Source organism: Protopterus annectens, chromosome 8.part0, assembly GCF_019279795.1.
Source record: "Protopterus annectens isolate FY-2018-M chromosome 8.part0, PAN1.0, whole genome shotgun sequence".
Lineage (NCBI taxonomy): Eukaryota > Metazoa > Chordata > Ceratodontiformes > Protopteridae > Protopterus > Protopterus annectens.
In genome coordinates, this window is record NC_056741.1 from 1679069281 (window position 1) to 1679089116 (window position 19836).

Genomic DNA, 19836 nt, shown 5'->3' on the forward strand with positions numbered 1-19836 from the left:
AGTTTTTGCATATTAAAGTTTTAGTTGGCTAACAGCTTCGTTCAGCTATTCTGAATGGTTCTGTCTTGAGGTACATAGCCTCTGCTTTTTAGTTCGTCTTGGTACAAAATAGTACTGTGTACTGTGCATGTACTCAATAAGCCCTTGGATAAAAAAGTGAAGGAACACCTTTTGCAGCATTATGCATTTCATCTTTCTACTTTTAACTGCTTTTTAATGTTTGCTAAAAAGCATGGAGTGCCTCCTCTAAAGCATGCTGTTATCTACCGAGACTGCACTGCATATACAAGTAAAGTTTCTATTAGGCATACATGGTAATGCAACCATTTTTTTCTTTTTACTCTCTTTCTTTTTTACTTATGTGCAGGAGGAAGGTGAGCCACCGGAGCAAGTATATTTTCCTCATCCTGCACAGTGATGGATGGGCGCTAATCAGATTCTACAGAACTGAAATAATTTAAGTTTTGCACTGGCTAGGCTAGTTTTGCTCTCTACTGCTGCTCCTGCTATTAATTATTTTCCACAATCCACATCCAGGACTAAAGAAGTACTGTCATCACGCACGTCACCACTGCGTGCTGATGAGGTTTGGAGGATACGCTGGCGATACGTGATGACTTCATCCTTTATTTAAAAACTTAAATAAAAGCAATAAAATATTGGGAATTGCGGGGGCCACTCGGAAATTCATGGTATCCCATTAATTTGCCCTCAAAACTGGTAAACAGCGAGGAATTCAGTATGGTTGAGATGTATGTAAGGAAGACACTAAACATAAATAATGCAATTTGGCTATTCAAAGAGAAGAATGCTAATGCAGGATAGAGAAAAAGCATGGAAATGGCAAAATATAAAACATCACAATATCTTGAAAATTTCAGAATGCGTCACAATCATACTGAAAAGCAAATTAATGAAGGCAAAAAAAACTGTACTATAATAACTCTCAGAGTAATAGTAAATACAACCCTAATAAATTCTGGACAGCCATTAAAAAATATTGCATCCTGACAAAAATTCAACCCTACCTCCTCTCGCAATAGCTCATCATGCAAAACTGCAATACAGTTCAACTCTTACTTCATAGATACTATGGTATCTCAATCTAAGGATTCCCCAACATGTAATCTAACCCTGCCCAATAACCTTGTATCATCACATCCACTTTCACCTTCATACTTGTGCCCACATGCTGTATAAAGCTACTCTTAAACAAACGCATTCCATGTTCTACTTCAGCTGATGACCTTCCAAGGGAGTACCTTAAAATAGCAGCCGGTAGCATTGCCTATCCTGTCCCAATCCTTATAAGTAGGTTAACCAGGAATCCCACATTCCTTCTCTCTCTGGAAAAAGTCCTACATTATCCCTGTGGAAAAAGGAGGAAATTCAGCAGATATTACTAACTTTACACCAACAGCAATCTTATCCCGCCTCTTCAAATATTTTGAGAAGTATATTCAGAAATAATTGCTAAAATATCTCCTGCAGGAAGAACTCCTATCCCCCACACAACATGGCTTCTGTCCTTCCCATAGTATTAACACTGTACACTTCTAACCTATATAGATACTGTCAATAAAGCTACAGATAATGGCAAACTAGTCTCCTCTTTATTTCTAGACTTGTCTAAAGCCTTTGACACGGTTTGTCACAGCAAATGTCTATTTCAAATGTCCTCATTAGTTCTCTCTCAGCCTGCCCTTGTATGGTTCAAAAGCTAACCATCCAGTAGGCACTCCACCCTATCTACATACCTCCCATTCACCACTTGGTGTACCCACAAGGCTTTATCCTTGGTCCTCTTCTCATTAATATTCTCACCAATATGCTTCACATACCAACACAACAGGTCTCCCTAATACAGTACTCAGATGACTCACCACTCATTTGCACATCTGACGACATGGTGCATCTCCAGAAAAAAATACTTAGGAAGCTTTAACAGCCACTGAAACATGGCATTGAAACTCACAACTCATGGTCACCCCTAAAAAAACTACAACTTTTTCTCCAAATCCCTCTCTCAGGAAAAAACAAAATTTAAAATTCTCTTCTCTTGATAATACAACCACTGAAGTCACTTTTTGCAACAACTTATTAGGGATGATAGTGGACAAAAATCTGAAATTTGACTGGCATAGCCAAAATTTGCATAAGAAAAACTCATCAAAAACTAGCTTTATAGAGCCAAAACTTTCTCACTAGAGCAACTAAAACTACATTTGCCACTATTTATCTCCTCTATACACTTCTTTATGTTGCTGTCATCCTTCCTAACCTTCAAGTGTCACAAAAATTAAGACTTGAACAATGGTATAACAAAGTTGCTAAAACTGTAGGAAATACCCCTTTCAGAACCCACCACTGTATAGCACTAAAAAGCCTATATTGGTTAGACCTATCCCATCAAGTTACATAAACACAGCTTCTTGCCACCTATATAATTGTCTAGCATCTATCTGCTTGTCCAGCACTAAATAACATTCTACACAGCTATGTTCCCATTCGGTCATTACAATCCAGAGACCAAAAACTCTTGTATATCCACAAAGCTATCAAACCTGCAGGGCATTGTCTGTACTTGTACCATGTTGCTAAGGCCTAACATTCCTTATCTGCATCCATCAGGTCAGTACCCTCATACTATCTTTCAAAGCCATTCTGAAAGACTTCCTAGCCAAAAGCTCACTGTGTTCTTGCTCAACACCATCTTAATTATAACCCTAAATGTCAACAAATACCTATTCATACCTTACATCTCCTTCTTCATTCACTTCCTTACTGCTGTCAGTTTCTTTCCCCTGTCTTTGTCTCTAAATATACCATAAGCCTGCTTTTCTCTTACTTCATATTGCAGTTCCCGTTTGTATTATACTAAGTTACCTTTAATTTCTCTATTAACTGGCTAAAATTTCTCTAACTATTAAATCATTGTCATGTAGCTTGTATCTAGTCTTGGCTAATATTTTCATATTATGTCCAGTTTGGTATAATTATTTAAACTGCAAGTTTTTTTTTGTATTATTTTTAAAGATAGTAAAATTATTATTCTTAAAATGTTTTGTAATAATTTCAGGCTTTTCTCCTGTGGAAACTGCTGAGCATGGGCTCCCACCCAGCCAGGCTTTCCTGGTATTCAAATGTTAATAAAAAAAAAAAAATAAGCATGCAGCCCTCTGCATACATTAGGAACACTGAGTGTACCCTTTTTTCATCCTCCCCAGTTGTGTTAACATTTTCCTCAATTAAATTGTCTGCTCTTCTATGTGTACCCTAGAGAGCCTTGGGGAGAGAGGGTATTGCTCTCCAACCCCCCCACCCACCCACACACACTGTAATTTTATTGCTTTGGATAGTCCATTTAACATTTTCTGTTTCTAGATCATTGCAAAAGCATTTGTCTCCATTTTTTTAAATTATCTCCCAGAAGAATACCCATCTGATTGTGTAAAAAGCATTTTGAGGTCAAAAAAGAATATCCATGCCTGTATTCTCCCCTTCTACTCTCCTCTGTCCATAAACTGTATTAAAGCCCACACTGCTGTTCCTCCTGTATTATTTTTGGCAGAATCCCATCTACTCTCCTTGCCAGCACTTTTGCCATTACCTTACCGTCTAAGTTCATTAAGGAGATTGATACACAATTCCCTATTTCAGTCTTGTTTCCCCTCCTTTTGGGCTGTTTTCATTGTGTCTGCTATTTCACCTGTTTTACTTATCTAGTCATCTCTTTCCTTCATAACTGTCCATATTGCCTGTCTCTGACTCACTTGTAGAACTCTACCAGGTGTCCATCTTTCTGCCTTTCATTTCCATTACTGCCTCTTTGATCTCCTCCATCATGAGTTATCACTCTCGTTCTCCCAATGGACTACCTTTTCCTTTTCCTCTTCCTGTTGGTATTTGTTGGCCGTAGCCCCTAAAGGCTTCTTGAACCCTGTTATACCCCTCTGTTATTATTTTCTTTTTCACCCCTAAGCTTGTTTTCCCTTTTTATACTTCCTCACTAGATGTTTCCCATGTTCCTCTCCAGTTATCCACCAGTACCCATTCCAGTACCACCAGTACCCCTTCCAGTACCATTGTTATACTTCCATGGCAGTTGCTACCTTTCCTTCTAGCATAGTTTTATCATGGCTTCCTCTGTTCTTAGTGCTTCACTGTCTATGATTTTTTTTCCAAATTTATCTTTGTATCCTGCTCAGTTCTCCTTCCAGTTTTATCTACTTTTCATCTTCCCTTCTTTTGCAGACATCCTCCCTTATGATTTTCTCCCACCTGCTACTTTGATTTTTATCCCACCAGTCTTTTCCCAGTTCTGTTTTGTGTATAGTGTTTCCCATTGTCTCCCCCATCAGTTTTTGTAATGCTGCTTCCTTTCTTGATCTTTCTAACTGTACTTTACCGATCTCCATTCTAACCAATCCCCTTGTTCTCTTTTTGTCCTTATTGTCATTGCTATGGCTGTATTGTCCGGTATGTATCATTCCTGTGTTTCTTCATTCTCCAGTATTTTATTTTTAATTTTTTTTATTGGATATGACAGATAAACAATATTAACAGTCTAAGGAAGACAGTTCAACATTAATCAACAATACATGAAAACAGTAACTTTTTATACCAATTAAAACACTACAGACTTATCTTCAACTCAGTTATCTTCATATTTTCTAATTAGCATCTCTAACTTATCTGAGCAACATGATTTTTTTAAACACCGTTATTAAATTATCACTTAAGACATAGGTATACCTATGTTCATAGGTAAGTTCAAGGCTAGATGGCCTTGTGAGCCAGTTTCCCTTTTGATGCTTGAATTAACCTATACCACTTGGTGTTGGACCAACCTTACCCATCCCACGGTTGGTAATTACATATTACCTCTAATGAGAATAACTGGGATCATACCTTAGAAAACTTGGGTATCCATGTATGGGATAAATTATTTAGGGAGCTGCCTCTGTCCATTAGTAGTACAGGAGGCAGACCTTAGGTAAATTTTCTGTTTCCCATCCATAGATCTAAGTTGTGTTTAAATGTGAGGAAGGATGAACTTTGCTTTATGTAGATGGAGAGTCTGTTCTAGAGCAGTGGTATCCTCTGCGATATATATCTGTCCCTCCATACCATTTCGTTGATGTTGCAGAAGTGGTTTAGATCCCTAGACTGAGTATTTCTGATGCCAACCGGCTTGCTGATGTGCAGTAAATCCATCAGTATTAGGTTGAAGGCTTAGATCACCTCTAAGGAACCTGTAGGATACATAGTATAGTGAAGTGGCCCATGTAGGACATGTTGTTTAGGCCTTGTATACTCATAATCAGATATCTCTGTGGGCATAGTATTTGTTGCATGTCTCAGATACATACCAAAGGGAGCATTATACTCAGTGATCAGCCTGATGGCTGAATAAAGGGAGACCATGACATCCCTATATCTAGTCACAGTCCCTTTGTTTATAAGCTGTGCAAAAGAGAAGGGCTTTGACAAATTTATTTATTTATTTTACTTTTGTTTACCAGAGAAGTCCAGCTGGAGTAAGCTGCCCATTTTCAAAAAAAATCTCCACATATACACAAATTAATTACACACATTACAAATTTAAGATTTCAGTAACAGGTTACACAAAATAACATTATGAACAGCTGTTACAGATTTGTTATACATCTGAGTAAAATATAACACCACAGTTGGTTTTGTAGTTCATAATGAGTGAGTTATGTTTATTTTACACATAGTACAGAACATTTTTTTGTTATACACATAGTTAAAAAAATAGCCCAGTCAATGCAAGAAATTAGTATAAAATCTTAAGATCGGGGCAATATGAGAAATTAGAAGGGAGGAGAAGAAGGTGTGAGTTTGCGAGGAAAAGTCTGCTTAGCCTGGGGTAGTACAGGAACATAGCCAGATGTAATTTAGATGAGGCTTCAGTAGGTTTTTAAATTGTGGGATTACTGGTGTTAAGTATGTTCTGTAGGATGGAGTTCCATTTTTTAGAGACTTGGTATGAGTAAAGAGAATTACCAAAGCTGCTGTTTGATTTAGAGACATTCAGTAATAATTTGTTAGAAAATCTCAGAGGTCTGTTATTGGTGTGGGTTTGTATTAGAGTTTGGAGAGCTGGGCATTTGTAAGGTTTATATATGATGGAATGGGTTAGAGCTGGTTTAGGGATGGAATGTTGGGTAGTTCAGGCCATTTTACCTGTTGGAGAGCGGTGCAGTGATGGGTCCTATGAGGGAGGTTAGTGGCGAATTTGGCTATTTTACGGTAGGATATTCAAGTCTGTTTTTTTGAAATTTGTGAAAATAGGGGAAGCATACATTAGTGTGGATATTAGATGGGGGTCTGACAACAGCTTATCTGGATAAGTTGGTGAGGAAGGGTTTTATCTATAGCGAGAACCTAATTTTATGTGGGCTTTTTTAACAGCCAGTGATGCATGTTTATCAAATCTCAGATTGTCATTAATTGTGATACCTAGGAGCTTGGTTTCCGAGACTGGCTTGATTGTAGTGTTGTTGGATGAGATGATTTTAAAGTGCTGGCTAATGTTTTGTGATTTGTGATGATTGTTAAAAAAGAGCACCAATTTGGTTTTATTAGGGTTTAGTATGAGTTGGTATTTGTGTAGATAAGTTTTTATGACAGAAAATGATTTTTGGGTGATGTCTTGAAGCAGTGGCAGGGTGGGTGCATTGCAGATGACAGTGGAGTCATCTGCATATTGAATGATTGTGGCAAGATTGGTTGTAGTGTGCAATTTGTTTGTGAAGACAGAGAAAAAAAGTGGACCAAGTATGGATCCTTGTGGGACTCTGACAGTTAAGGCTAGTAGGGAGGAGAGGTAATGTTGCCATTTGACAGTTTGTTGGCAATCAGAAAAATAGTTGTGGATCCAGGAGAGGGTTTCTTTAGATATGTAAAGGGTTGAGCATTTCTGTAGAAGCTTCTGTTGAAATACTATGTCAAATGTTTTTGACATATCTAGAAATATGGAGGAGACATGCTGTCCATCATTTTGAGTTAAGTAACAGTGTTGGTGAAATGTAGTAGGGCTGTTGTGGTGCTGTGGCCAGGTCAGAATCCATGTAGTGATTAGGTTAGGAGAGTTTTGGATAATATATGGTCAAGTAGTTGTGTGTCGATACACTTTTTCAGAATTTTAGAGAGGGGAGATAGTATGGATATTGGTCTGTAATTGGAAAGTTATGTAGAGGGGCCACCTTTGCGGAGAGGTATTACATAGGAAATTTTCCAAATCTTATGGATATACTGCTCTGAGATGGCTCTATTGATCAAGATAAATACAGGGTAAGAGAAGACATCTGCTGCTAATTTGAGGTATTCATTTGGAAGTTTGTCAGTTGCAAGAGTTGTGGATTTTAGTTTGGTAAGCATTTTTTTTTATTTTGTCTGTCTGGATGGGTTGAAGTATGAGAGATGTTGGAGAGACATTATTTCCTGGTAGGTTCAGTGGTGGAGTATCCATTTTGTGATGTATGAGTGAAATAATTGAGTTGGTGAAGAAAGAGTTGAATTTGATTGCTATACTGTATCTAGGATTAAGAGTGTTGGGCATTGTGGCTGAGTTATGGCCTGGTTGTAGAAGCTGTTTAATTGTACCCCAGAATTTTTATAAGTTATTTTGGTGTGTTTGTGTTGGATTGAGGTACAGAAGAGTTTTTTTATCATTGTTGTTTTGTTTTTTAGTTAGGTGTCTTAAGTAGTGGTAGCTATCAAAGGAGGCATCTGTTTTTTTGGCTCAATGTTGTGACCAGAGTTTGTCCCTTTGTTTTAATAGTTGTCTGGTTTCTTTGGTAAGCCATGGGCAGTAGTTAGCTTTTGTTCTAACCTTCCTAATGGGAGCTAGGCTATTAAGTGTGTCAAGAATTGTGTAGTTGAAATATTGTACTGTCTAGTGGGAGATGCTTTGGAAGGGACCAATCACAATTCTGTAGAAGTATTTTAAAAATATCTGAGGAGATGTTTCCTGTATTATTTATTTGTTTGTATATTATAGTTTTAGTGGGGCTGTCATGGTGCCTTAGGAAGTAGGCTGGTAGGTGGTCACTTAGGCTGTCTGGAAGACTGCCTGAGTGGTGAATTAGAGAGGGGTTTATTAGTGAGGGTCCAGTCAAAAATTGATTGATTGTTGCTGTTGTCACCATAGTTGGTGTTTGTAGTATTTAGGTGAACCCATGCAAATTTATGTAGTTGGAGGAATTGTCTGTAGAACACATTTGCCAGTCAGTATTGAGCTCACCTGCTATTATGGTTTCTTGGTTAAATGTGATGGACACCCATGACATCAAATTTTCTATTATAGATGTAGTGTTGTTGGGGATGGGGTGTATACTGGTATTAATATACATGTTTGGATTGATTGTTCAATGTTATTTAGTTCTGGGGGGTTTACATGTAGTTGTCGGAGATTTAGTGAGCCTTTGCATATTATTGTTACTCCTCCACCTTGCTTATTTGTTCTAACTTGTCTAAGGATGTTATAGCCTAGGGGTGTAATTTCATTATTGTTTATGTGGATTTTGAGCCAGGTTTCTGTCAGCAGTACTATGTCAGGGGAGTAGAGGGAGAAGGTAGCTTGGAATTCTTTTGATTTGCTTAGCAAGCTTCTGATATTCATATAAATGAGTAGAATGTCAGAGCTATTTTTGAGTATATTGGTGCAGAGCAAGTTGTTTGTTGGATGGAAGGGTTGTTTGTTGTATGTTGCAGGGGGTGTGTTGGGTAGTATTAGGGCCTGGGGTTAAGTGTATGTCACCACATGATTGTAAGTATGATTTTTATAAGTGGATGAGTGGAGGAATTTGTTTAATGCTTGGGAGTATTTAAGCCTTCTGTCTAAGAAAATGTGTACATGTAAGTATTTGTACAAGAATAATTCTATTGTAGAAGTGTTGAAGAGCTGTGGTGCTTTATAGAATTTTGAATGGGATGTTTGTGCTATGGTGGGAGAAGAGAAAGTAGGAGAGTGTAACTTGATAATGTTGTAGTTGTAGTTAGAAGAACACAGATGAGATGTAGAAACATTTTTGTGCTTTGGTGTGTTGTGGTTGGCGGGTGTTTGCGAGTGGTGAGGAAATGAGGGTGTGCTTGTGAGGTGGGGGAGGTTGTGAGTGAGAAGTTGCAGAGATGTTTAATTGGAATAGACATAGGTGATGTTAATTGATCAGGTGGTTGGGAGGTATGTGATTCTAATTGGTCACTTGGTCTGGAGGGTGTGGTCTGTTTAGAATAAATGTAGGAGTGGTGGGGGTGGGTGGAAATTGGGGGATAGGGGAGTGGAGTGAGTCTGAGTGGAGTGAGGACGAATGGAGTGGGTTGAGCCTGAGGCTGTGAAACCTAGCAAGAAACAATCAGAGGAGAACCAGGTCAGTTCGTGAGTACTGGTAGTTTGAGATAAAGAATGTATTGTTCATGTTAGATTTGGGCTAATTAAAACTAGCTTGATATCAGGCCATGAGCATGAAAATATCGCACTGGAGAATGCCTGTGTCTTAAAAAGTAAAAAAGACTAATACTAGGATGGGAAAATCTTTAACAGAGTGAGTTCAAAATTATGGAAGGCTATGGGAAACAAAACTAATGCTTGCTGCCCAAAGAGAGTAGGAGGGCAAAGAGTTGGGTGGAGGAAGGTAGATGTCCAAAAACGCAACTCATCCCTACTAGTGTGTGCACCACTTCCACAGTAGTGATCCAACAGTAATAAGAGCTTTAATTATACCAGTGGCTTAGGGTAGAAACGTCCATATTGCCAGGGTGAACTTTGCTGTTATTGTTCTCCTTACAGTACATCGGCTGAGTGGTTAGGGGTCCGCTTCTAGCTTATGTGGTTGGGACCACTCACTGATTACTGTGTAATAATGCAGTAGGACTGTAAATGAAATTATTAGAGTTAATAGTTGGTTAGAAGGGGGTTAAGTTGATTAAAAAGTGAAGAATAGATAGGCTAAAATTGCGTCTAGGAGTAGCTTGAGATAGCGATTTAAATGAAGCAAACCTCAATCAAGTAAAATCATGAAGCAATGTAAAATTGCTAACAAACATGTGAAGGCAGTTTTGCTGAGTTCAGTCCACAGTAAACAGTAGTAATCAATGTACAATTCCTTAAGTATTTGTAATAGGCAACAAAACTTTTTAACAGTGAAGCAGAAGTGTGATCAGTGTAACAGAATGAGATACAAACACTATCCACAGCTACCGGAAGGTTAAATCAATTAATTCCATGGTACAGATGTACAGAATGCCTTTGTACTGAATCAATTCATACCATATTACACTGATTGAAATATTTTAGCGTTGGTTATAAGCCGCACAGTTGAATAGTAAAGTAGTAAATAACAAATGTTAGTCAAAAGTTAGGTCACTGCCCACATAAGTTCCCAAACTCCCAAATAACTGGGCTGGCTCTTAGGAACATATTGCCAGTGTGGTAGTTCCTTCAGGTAGATGACTTCCAAAAGGATATGACAATGCAGTTTTTGGCATTTAGTTTCAGTTCATGGTTTTGGTACTAGTTGTTTATTTGTGACAAACTTCCGGCAGGATGGCTATGTCATATTGCGATTCAGTGACTCTTCCTACCTTGCAGTCATCAGCAAACTTAGTTAGCTAGAGGCCCTTGATATTGACTTTTACTTCAGAAAAGTAGATGCCAAACAGGAGAGGTCCCATCACAGAACCATGTGGAACTCAACTGGTAACTGGTCTCTTTGTGGAGGTAAATTCTCCTACTTGCATTTCCTGCATCCGCTGTGTGAGTCAGTTGACAATTCATCAGGTGTCATGAGTTTATTCCCAGTTTATTTAGCTTTTCTACTATGCCTGGCTGGAGGATTATGTGAAAAGCTTTGGCCAGGTCTAGGTATGTAGATTATACCATTTTACCTTCATCCGTTGCTTTGGTGACCTTTTCAAAAAAGTCTACCATCCTCACATGCATTAGTAGAAAAGAAAACAAACCATATTAACATTTTTCCAATTACATATATTATGCATTACATATGTTTTCTTTCTTTATAGCAGACTGAATCCTTATTATTGTATTATTATTTACTAATTTCAAGTTCAATGTGTCCTTTTCACTTTACATAAATTTGCACCAACATGTAAGAACTCTTTAAACAAAGTTATTGAATCAGACTTTCATTTCTTAGTAATTACTTTTCTGGCCACTACTAAAAGTCTCCAGGATGTTATATATTGTTTACTACATTATTTACCATTGCAACAGGATCATTTAACAAAAAATATTATTCTTGTTAATCCTTTTCCACACATCCTCTTTCATTATTTTTCCTACCTTCTGCTTTGATATCATGAGCCCCAGTTTTCCCCCATTTTTCCTACCTTCTGCTTTGATTCCATCAACACCAGTGTTTCCCCATTTATGTCTTATCTGTAGTGTTCTCATCAACTAATTCCACTACCATTTTTGTGTAGTTTTTGCTTTCTTTCCTGATCTTTCCTGTTGTTCCCTCTCTGTATTATTGCTTCCACTGCATAGTCCATTATGCATCTCTACTGTATTTCTATCTCCTCCACCTTTGCTAGAGTTTTGTCTTTCCTTAATAACCTGCCCAGTATTCTGGCTTGAATCAAGCAGTTTCTGGTAAATATGCACTCCCTGTTTTCAGGGTGTCTTTCTCTACACAGATTATTCCACTCTCCACCTTTTATGTTCCTTTCTAAGTTTTTCTTCATTTTTGGGAGGGTGGCCTAATGGTTAAGGTGTTTGCCTTACAAACACAAGGTGCAGGTTTTGAGTCTCACAAGGGATAATTGGCTAGGCTTACAATGGCTCGCAAGGGCAGTTAGCTTAGTACTAACCTATGAACCTATTATACCATGCTCTGTTGTCCCAGACAGCCTATATTTCTTGGGATCTAGTGTCACATTGAATCCCCATCCAGTGATTTTTCTCTCCATCTCTTTTTATCTGGTTTTATTCTTAAAAAAAACTGTTGTAAAAATCTTCTGTAGTCTTGTTTAGAGCATACAGTTTTCCTATTGCTTGTTTTCTTCCATTTATTCTTCCATGTTAAATGATCCATTTCCCCTCCCCTCTTTTATGTACCATTTCAGTTACTGAACTTAATCTCTTTCTGAAAAGGATGGCCACTCCCCTCCTGCCCCCTCACTTTCTTGTCTGTTTCTCCATTGGTTACTGTGGTTGCATAATCTCCCTTCCCTCTTTTACTTTTAATTTGGGCACATCCTGGAGCAGTGGTACACACCCCCTTGCATCCCACTCATTCTGCTGTGTATTTTTTAGTTTTGACTGGGGGTATCTGTGTTTATGCCTTTCTGTTCTGTTTGGTTTTCTCACCACTCCCTCCCAGTCATTGCTCCCTTTGAACAGCTCTCCTTTCCTGGGGTTCCCTGCTGAACTGGACCTTCTGTCCTTTGGCCTTCACCTAGGCTCCGCACACCCCATTGAATTAGATGTGTCACTCTCCAGCCCGTGACTTGAGTACCTCTGGACTTAAGATCTTTTACCTTGTCCTTTTCTTCCAGTATTGTTTTAGCTCTGCCCTTGCTTTCACATCTCCATGATTACCTCCTATCTGCTTTGTGCACTTTCCCATAGCTGCTAATTGTTTCCTTTACATTTTGTGTCAGTTCCATGGATTCCATTTCTTTGTGTTCTAATACATTACAGTCATACCCAGCACTGTTTTTTTTCCATAATTATTTCTCTCTCACTGGTGTTTTCCTCTCTGCTTCCCCTATTATGTGTACTACAACACTTCTGCCAACTGATTCAAAAATGAGAACGTTTACTTTTATTTTTATTTTATTTATCCTTTATTGACCAGGTTAGTCCCACTAAGCTAGCAACCTCTTTTCAGGGGAGACATGAGGTGGTATTTATACCTGCTAGGGGAATTTTGGCTAAGGCATCAGGGAGCTTACCTTACTCTCTTCATACGGCGATGCTGATTGTGGTGACACTTCCTGCTGAAGTAGCTTGAAGAAGTAGGGTGCAATATGGAAAGCAATGGTATGGGTGATTATGTTGCTGAGCATGGCATGGAGGTTACTGAAAATATTTAATTGATCAGAGCAAAATGAAAAGTTAGAAGGCAGTATCATGGGTTGAGATAATGGAGAGGATAGAAGTAGAAGGCATAAGAAAAGAAAGGAACTAGTCATATGGACAAACCGTAAGAGGAGGAGACAAAAGAGTAGAAAAGAAAACGGAAGTTTAAACGATGTATTGTATAAGAACAAGTAATAAGAAAGAAAGGGACCTTGATAGATATGAAATATGGGACAATGTTATTGCACCACTGGGCGTCACTCCCAGAGAGGTAAGAACATTTATTCACATTAACAAAGATTCGTCTTGTGACTTTTTTTTTTTTAATCAGGACAGTATATGGAAACATTCACACAGCAATGTGACATAAAAATTATAATCCTTGGACTTTATATGTTGTGCAAGCATTTAATATAGAAGTAAAAAAGAAAATCTATGTACAATTTTGTACCGGGGGAGAAAAAGAGACTTTGAGATCTTGTGTGCAAAGATGACATGGACATTACAAAGAGTTATGATAATAGAGGTGTATGGATTGGGGGATGGGAATGTGGAGTTTTTCAAATGAAAATGAAATACATGTACCTAGTATGATTAATGTGGATGGAAATAGAGATTTGGGAAATACTGGGGACAACCAAAGACATTTTGGTGGTAAAAATGACCATTTAATTAGTAATCATGATAAAAGAATGTGCTTTATTTGTGGTAAATCAGGTCACAAAGCAAAATGATGTGAACCGAAACGTATAAAATGTGAGCAAACGAGGCATTCATGGATGGATTGTGATGTAAATGGGAAAGAAACATGGGAAGGGAAAAACAACCAAATGTAAGAAAGTGTTTTAGAGTTTAACATAGAAGTGGGACAAGAGGAAAATAAAAAATATCTAAAGGTAGAGGTTAAAGAATCAGGAATAAATGAGGGCTATAAAAGGGGAGACAAAGAAAAGGATGATGAAATAAGTAATTCTAGAGAAGAGGCAGATGCTAAGTGTGTGATGGTTAAAAGTAAAAAGAGCTCCACTGGGAAAAGAGTTTAAGATAGAAAACATAAATGTTATAGGTTTGATGGAGAATAAAAAAGGAAAATGATGGTAAACAATTTCACATAAAAATGAAAGAGAGAAGAAATGAATTAAGAGAAGGTGAGGGTATATGGAATATAGGAGAAGGAAAATGCTCAGGTATAGCAATTTTAAATAAAAAATCAATAGAAATTTTGGATTATACTTTAGTGATATTAGGGAGAATGACAATACAAGATGGAAGAACCAAATATATAGAATTGTTGCAGTATATGTGTATTTTTTACAGAAAGAAAATGAGATAATATGTAGGAAGAGTCTTAATTATGTTGGTGTTAATATATAAGTAATATTGGTAGGAGATTTCTATTGTGACTTAAGACACAGGAGAAAACAGGCAGGTGTTAAGGTAATTTCAGAGATATTAAAAAGTGGAAAGTAGTATTTATGGGATAATAGACATATAACGGCAACGTGAGAACAGAAATTGATTATTTCATGATTTCTGAATGTTTGAAAATATAGAAAGGGATAAAAATAACAGGGTTTTCAGATTGTGTAACAATTTGGATAGACGTTCAAGAAAAAGAGGGATACTAAAAATAGGTAGAGGCGTTAAATGAACAAGTGAGAAAATGATTATACAAGTATGGAGAGATCATGTAGATATCAGAATGTTTTATAAGGATTGAAGAAGTTGGTGGGTAAGTTTGAAAGAAAAATATAAAAAGGTTTTAGAATGGCAAAAGGTAAAAAGAATACATACAAGAAAAGTACAATTATAAGGATATCAGTTATCAAGCATTTAAATGTATAATAATTAATAGAGAAAGATTTGTGGAAAAAGAAAAAAAGATATATGAAATGATATTTTTACAAGGAAAGAAAGAGGAAGTGACACCTTACCTAAATAAATTCGTAAACGAAAATAGGAGAGTAATAAGAGAGTTGATCCTACTTCTAGACACGCATCAACTGTTTTTCTTACTTTGTTTCTGTAGCTCCCTTCAACTCCTACATCTGTATGGTTAAAACCCTCTCCATTCGCCCTCACTGTGCTCAGGCTCGCTCCGCTCCCCTAACCTACCACCGCTCCCACCCCACTTTTTTTTTATTTATACTTATCTTTCTTTGGCCACACCCTCCCCAACCCTTCTATTTCCGCTAACACTCACCAATCACCTCGTTCTTCTAACATACCTGGTTTGACCACACCCTTTCCCACCATTCTACTTCTGCCTAGACTCACCAATTATCTAACATTTCCCACATACCTAATTCATTCCACACTACTACATATAACTTTTCTTCTCCCCCACCTCTTGTCCCAGTTCTTCCTACTCAATAACCTCTCGCACACCTCCCAACCTCCCACATTATGTCTACCTCTTAATTAGGCCTTATTCTACACCTTCTACTGCTTATCCTTACCACAGACATTCTCCTTCTAATATCTTCTGCCATCTCTTATCTACTCACTGTCCCACCTATCAACTCATCTCCTACTATTACCTCCCCCTAGTCACTCTCTCTACTACCCATTTCTTCCATACAGCCCAATTTCTTTTCTTTCAATCAAACACTACCTTACATACTTTCAAACTCTTCCCCCCCCTACACTCCCAGGCAAGTTTAAAATAAGACAATACCTCCAAATGAACCCCCTTCCCTCCCTTAGACTACATGTTGCGAACTTATTGCTATCAGGCGACATACACCTAAACCCTGGTCCCAACCACAGCTTCTCTCTCCCTGCTTGTCCTACACACCTCCAAAACACCCACACTAAAATATCCTTCCAGCCACCCTCTTCCAGTCCCACCAAATATCTTTCTTTTATAGCTATGAATATTCAGAACATCACTAACAAAGTCTCTCTCTTCCATGCCTGGCTATCCACACATACCCCTGATATTTTGTGTCACTCAGAAACCTGGCTTAAGCCCCAAATATCTAACACTGAAGTACTTCCAACAGGTTATAATATCCTCTGCCAAGATCGCCTTAAAAAGAAAGGGGTGGTGTTGCTATTCTGTACTCCAACCAACTTACTCTACCCTCTCTCAATTACTATTTCAGATTTTCACCCAGCTGAAATTTAGCTGTGTAATTAACATCCATAAAAAGTTAGCTATTGTATCCCTCTACATCCCCCCAGGGAACAGTATCCCTATCCTAGAACACATTCTCTCCTGGATCTCTTATAACATCTCACATGAAATCATTATTATGGGTGACATAAACATTGATTGGAATGCCCTTGATACTGATTCCCCAAACTCCTCCATTCATCTCTCTGGCTTCTCCCAGCTAATCTCTAACCCAACTTGGATTAACAAACTCACCAACTTAGGTTCCACTACTGACTGAATCCTCACATCCAGCCCCAATCTTTATCATAACCCTTCTACCCTGCCAGACTCCCTTAGTGATCACCATCCTACCTTCATTACTAGACATTCTCCCCAACTTCATAAACCCTAGCTTTATAGAGACTGTCAAAAACCCTCCAGTTTTAAATGTGATACTTTCAACTATCTGCTGTCTTCCATCAACTGGTCCTTCCTCTTTCATCTTCCCCTTGAAGATGCAGTCCTATCATTTAACAACATCTTCCTTAAAACACTCAACTCCCTTGCACCCTTTAGGAAACTAAGGATCAAAACCCATTTTGCTCCCTGTCTAACTCTAGCCACCAGGACACTTATGAAAAAAGAGATAGTGTAAGGAAAAAATGGAAAAAAATCAAACTCCCCCAATGATCTTCAGACTTACAGACAGCTCTTTAACTTAACCACAACAAAATGTTACCCCTGATAAACAAAACTTTTTCCAACAACCACTCAATAACCCTCACTCTAATCCCAAAACATTCTGGCACTCTGTAAATAAGCTATTACATCCAGGATGTCGATCTTCCCCCAACCCCTGCCCAAACAGCTGTCCCTTAGACACAGGTGCTTTGCTCAGTTACTTCTTTATTGACTCCATCTGCACCTTGACCAAAGGCAACACTATCTGCCACTCTGCACCTCCTGTTTTCCCCCACTCTACCATTTTCTCTCTCGAACCTGTCTCCACTATGTACATCAAGTCCCTTCTCTCTAAACTTAAAACTTGTTCCCCGTCAGTAGCTAACTTACCTCCTCAATTCCTAAAAATAACTGCCAACTCAGTTGTTTTCCCCATTTCCATACTAATCAATAGATCCATTCAGGAAAACACTGTACCTAATATCTAGAAAAGACTCTATGTCATATCCCTTCACAAAAGTGACAATGCAACTGACCCCTTAAACTTCAGACTAATTGCTATCCTATCCCCTCTGTCTAAAATGTTGGAAAAATGCATCCACAAACAGCATCTTGATCACCTTCCTCAGGAAAACCTTCTCACCCCCTCCCACCATTGCAAAATCCCAGGATAATAATGAATTAGTCTCCTGCTTGTTTTTTGATCTTTCCAAAGCCTTTGACACCGTTTCACAGAAAACTCCTATCCAAACTAACTTCACTAAACCTTTCTAATGCTACTCTATCTTGGTTTTCCAGCTACCTGTGAACTTGAATCAGGTGGTTAAATGGCACTCAAACTTATCTCCCTTTTTGTCTCTTCAAACCGGGGTCCCCCAAGGCTCTATCCTTGGACCCCTTCTTTTCAATATCTTTATTAATGAAGTCATCTAGCTAATGAGACGAAAACGTACTGAGAAAATAAAGACGTTTATGCTTTTACTTGAATCGTAGTATTCCTAGCCTGTTTTTGGACCTATTTCCAGTTTTTATCAATCACTTCTCTGTCCGTTAACCAGCGAGTTCTTTTGGTTATCTTTATTAATGACCTTCACTCTTCTTGGCCACTCTCTACAATAGCTCAATATGATGATGATTCCACTGTCCTCTCCTCCTCTAGCGACAGTACTCACCTCCATACCCTCACTCAAGACTCCCTCCACTCTGTCGAAAGGTGGCTTACTACTAACCAACTGGTGCTGAACCCTAAGAAAACTAAACTTCTCCTGTTTTTCCCTTCAACTCTCCAACACCATAAAACTAACCTTGCTGTTTCATCCTTGAATAACATACCCATCTCTACCGAGCCTCATACAAAACACCTTGGCATTACTATCAATGACGACCTTAAGTTTGATCTTCACATTCAACAATGCATTAAAAAAACTCACCAAAAACTTGGATTCCTACACAGACATAAAAAATCCTCACCCATTCCTCCAGACTTTCCCTGGCCCAAGCCTTCCTTTTCCCCCACGTTACTCTATGGAGCCCCTATACTCACCAACCTCCAATCTAATCTTCTGTCTAAATTGGAAATTACTTATAACAAAATCGCAAAATTTGCATCGAACCTACCCTACCACACCCATTACTGTGTAGCCTTAAAAAATCTCCGGTGGTTGGAATTTCACCTCCAAATTCTATTATCACAGCTCCTCATAGCTCATTTAGTCATACATGATCCATCATTTTGCCCTTCTCTCTCCACACTCATCCAGCCATACACTCCCAACTGTGCTCTTCATAGCTCTCAACAAAACCTACTACAAGTTTATATGACCAACAAAAATGCTAGCAAACTACTCTATAGCTACTCCACTGCAAAAGCCTGGAACAAACGTCTACCTCACATCAGATCCATCACTAACTCCAGCTTCTTTAAAACTGCACTAACCGTTACCTACCAGAAGGAATGGCTATGCCTGTGCAATGACCCAACATAATCCTATATTCCTATCTTCCAAATCTACCTTAATAGTGTTTTCCTGTCATCTCTGCCTGTCAATCTACCTCTCAACAGTCATTCACTTAACTCCTGTATACTATAGTCTTTCCTACCTACTGTGATTTTCTATACTTCTCTTACCTTAGACTATTTCTCTGCCTCTCCACCATACTTTGGCCTCTCTCATTGTCTGTCATCCTATTTCATACTCTACGTTTCTCTTCTAACTCATCTTCTTTATACTATTTCTGTCCAAAAAAAAAATTAATTGTACTGTTTTCGATTCATACTTTGAATTTTTTTTGTATACTTTGTTATTCAAAAATTTTGTTCTCCTGTATTCATCTGAATTTTATGTAACTCTTTTGTGTATCCATTTGAATTTTATGTAACAGTTTTTGTGGAGCTTTTCTCCTCAGGTCTCCACTGAAAAAGGGTCTCTACCCAGTTGGACTAACCTGGTTAACTTAGCAAATGTCAAATAAATAAATAAAATATGGATAATACACAGAAACAAATAATGCATGCAATAAGAGAACATATTGCTATTTTCTGAATGTAAAACCAAAAGTGGGCATAAATGATGATTAAAGAAATTAGCTGAAGAAGTTAATGAGGTAGTAGGATAAATATATCAATGGAAGAAATAGAAAATGTTTTGAAGACAGGGAATTTGGAATCAGCTACAGGATTTGATGGAACTGAATATTTAATATACACAAATATGCTAGAGTGACAAAAATATTTTTAGAGGCATTGAATGGTTATAGAAAGAAGTTGAAGATGAAAATATATGTATAGGAGTGATGCCATTTTTATGGGAAAAAGGAGAGAAAGCAGATATAAAAAATTGAAGACTGATAGTGTTGAATAATGTGGCTTATAAGATATTTAAAACATAATAGAGGAGAGAATAGAAAGTGAAATAAAGTTATTGGTTGAGATAATAATTGGTATAAAAGGCAAAGAGAGTCAGGAACTTTTGATGATAAGAAAATT

General features: G+C 37.9%; 1 protein-coding gene across 9 annotated transcripts in view; it reads left to right on the forward strand.

Moving 5' to 3' along the window:
- PKNOX2 (PBX/knotted 1 homeobox 2) overlaps positions 1-19836 on the forward strand; it is a 3468198-nt gene that overhangs the window by 906552 nt on the left and 2541810 nt on the right. The gene's annotated exons all lie outside the window — the stretch shown is intronic.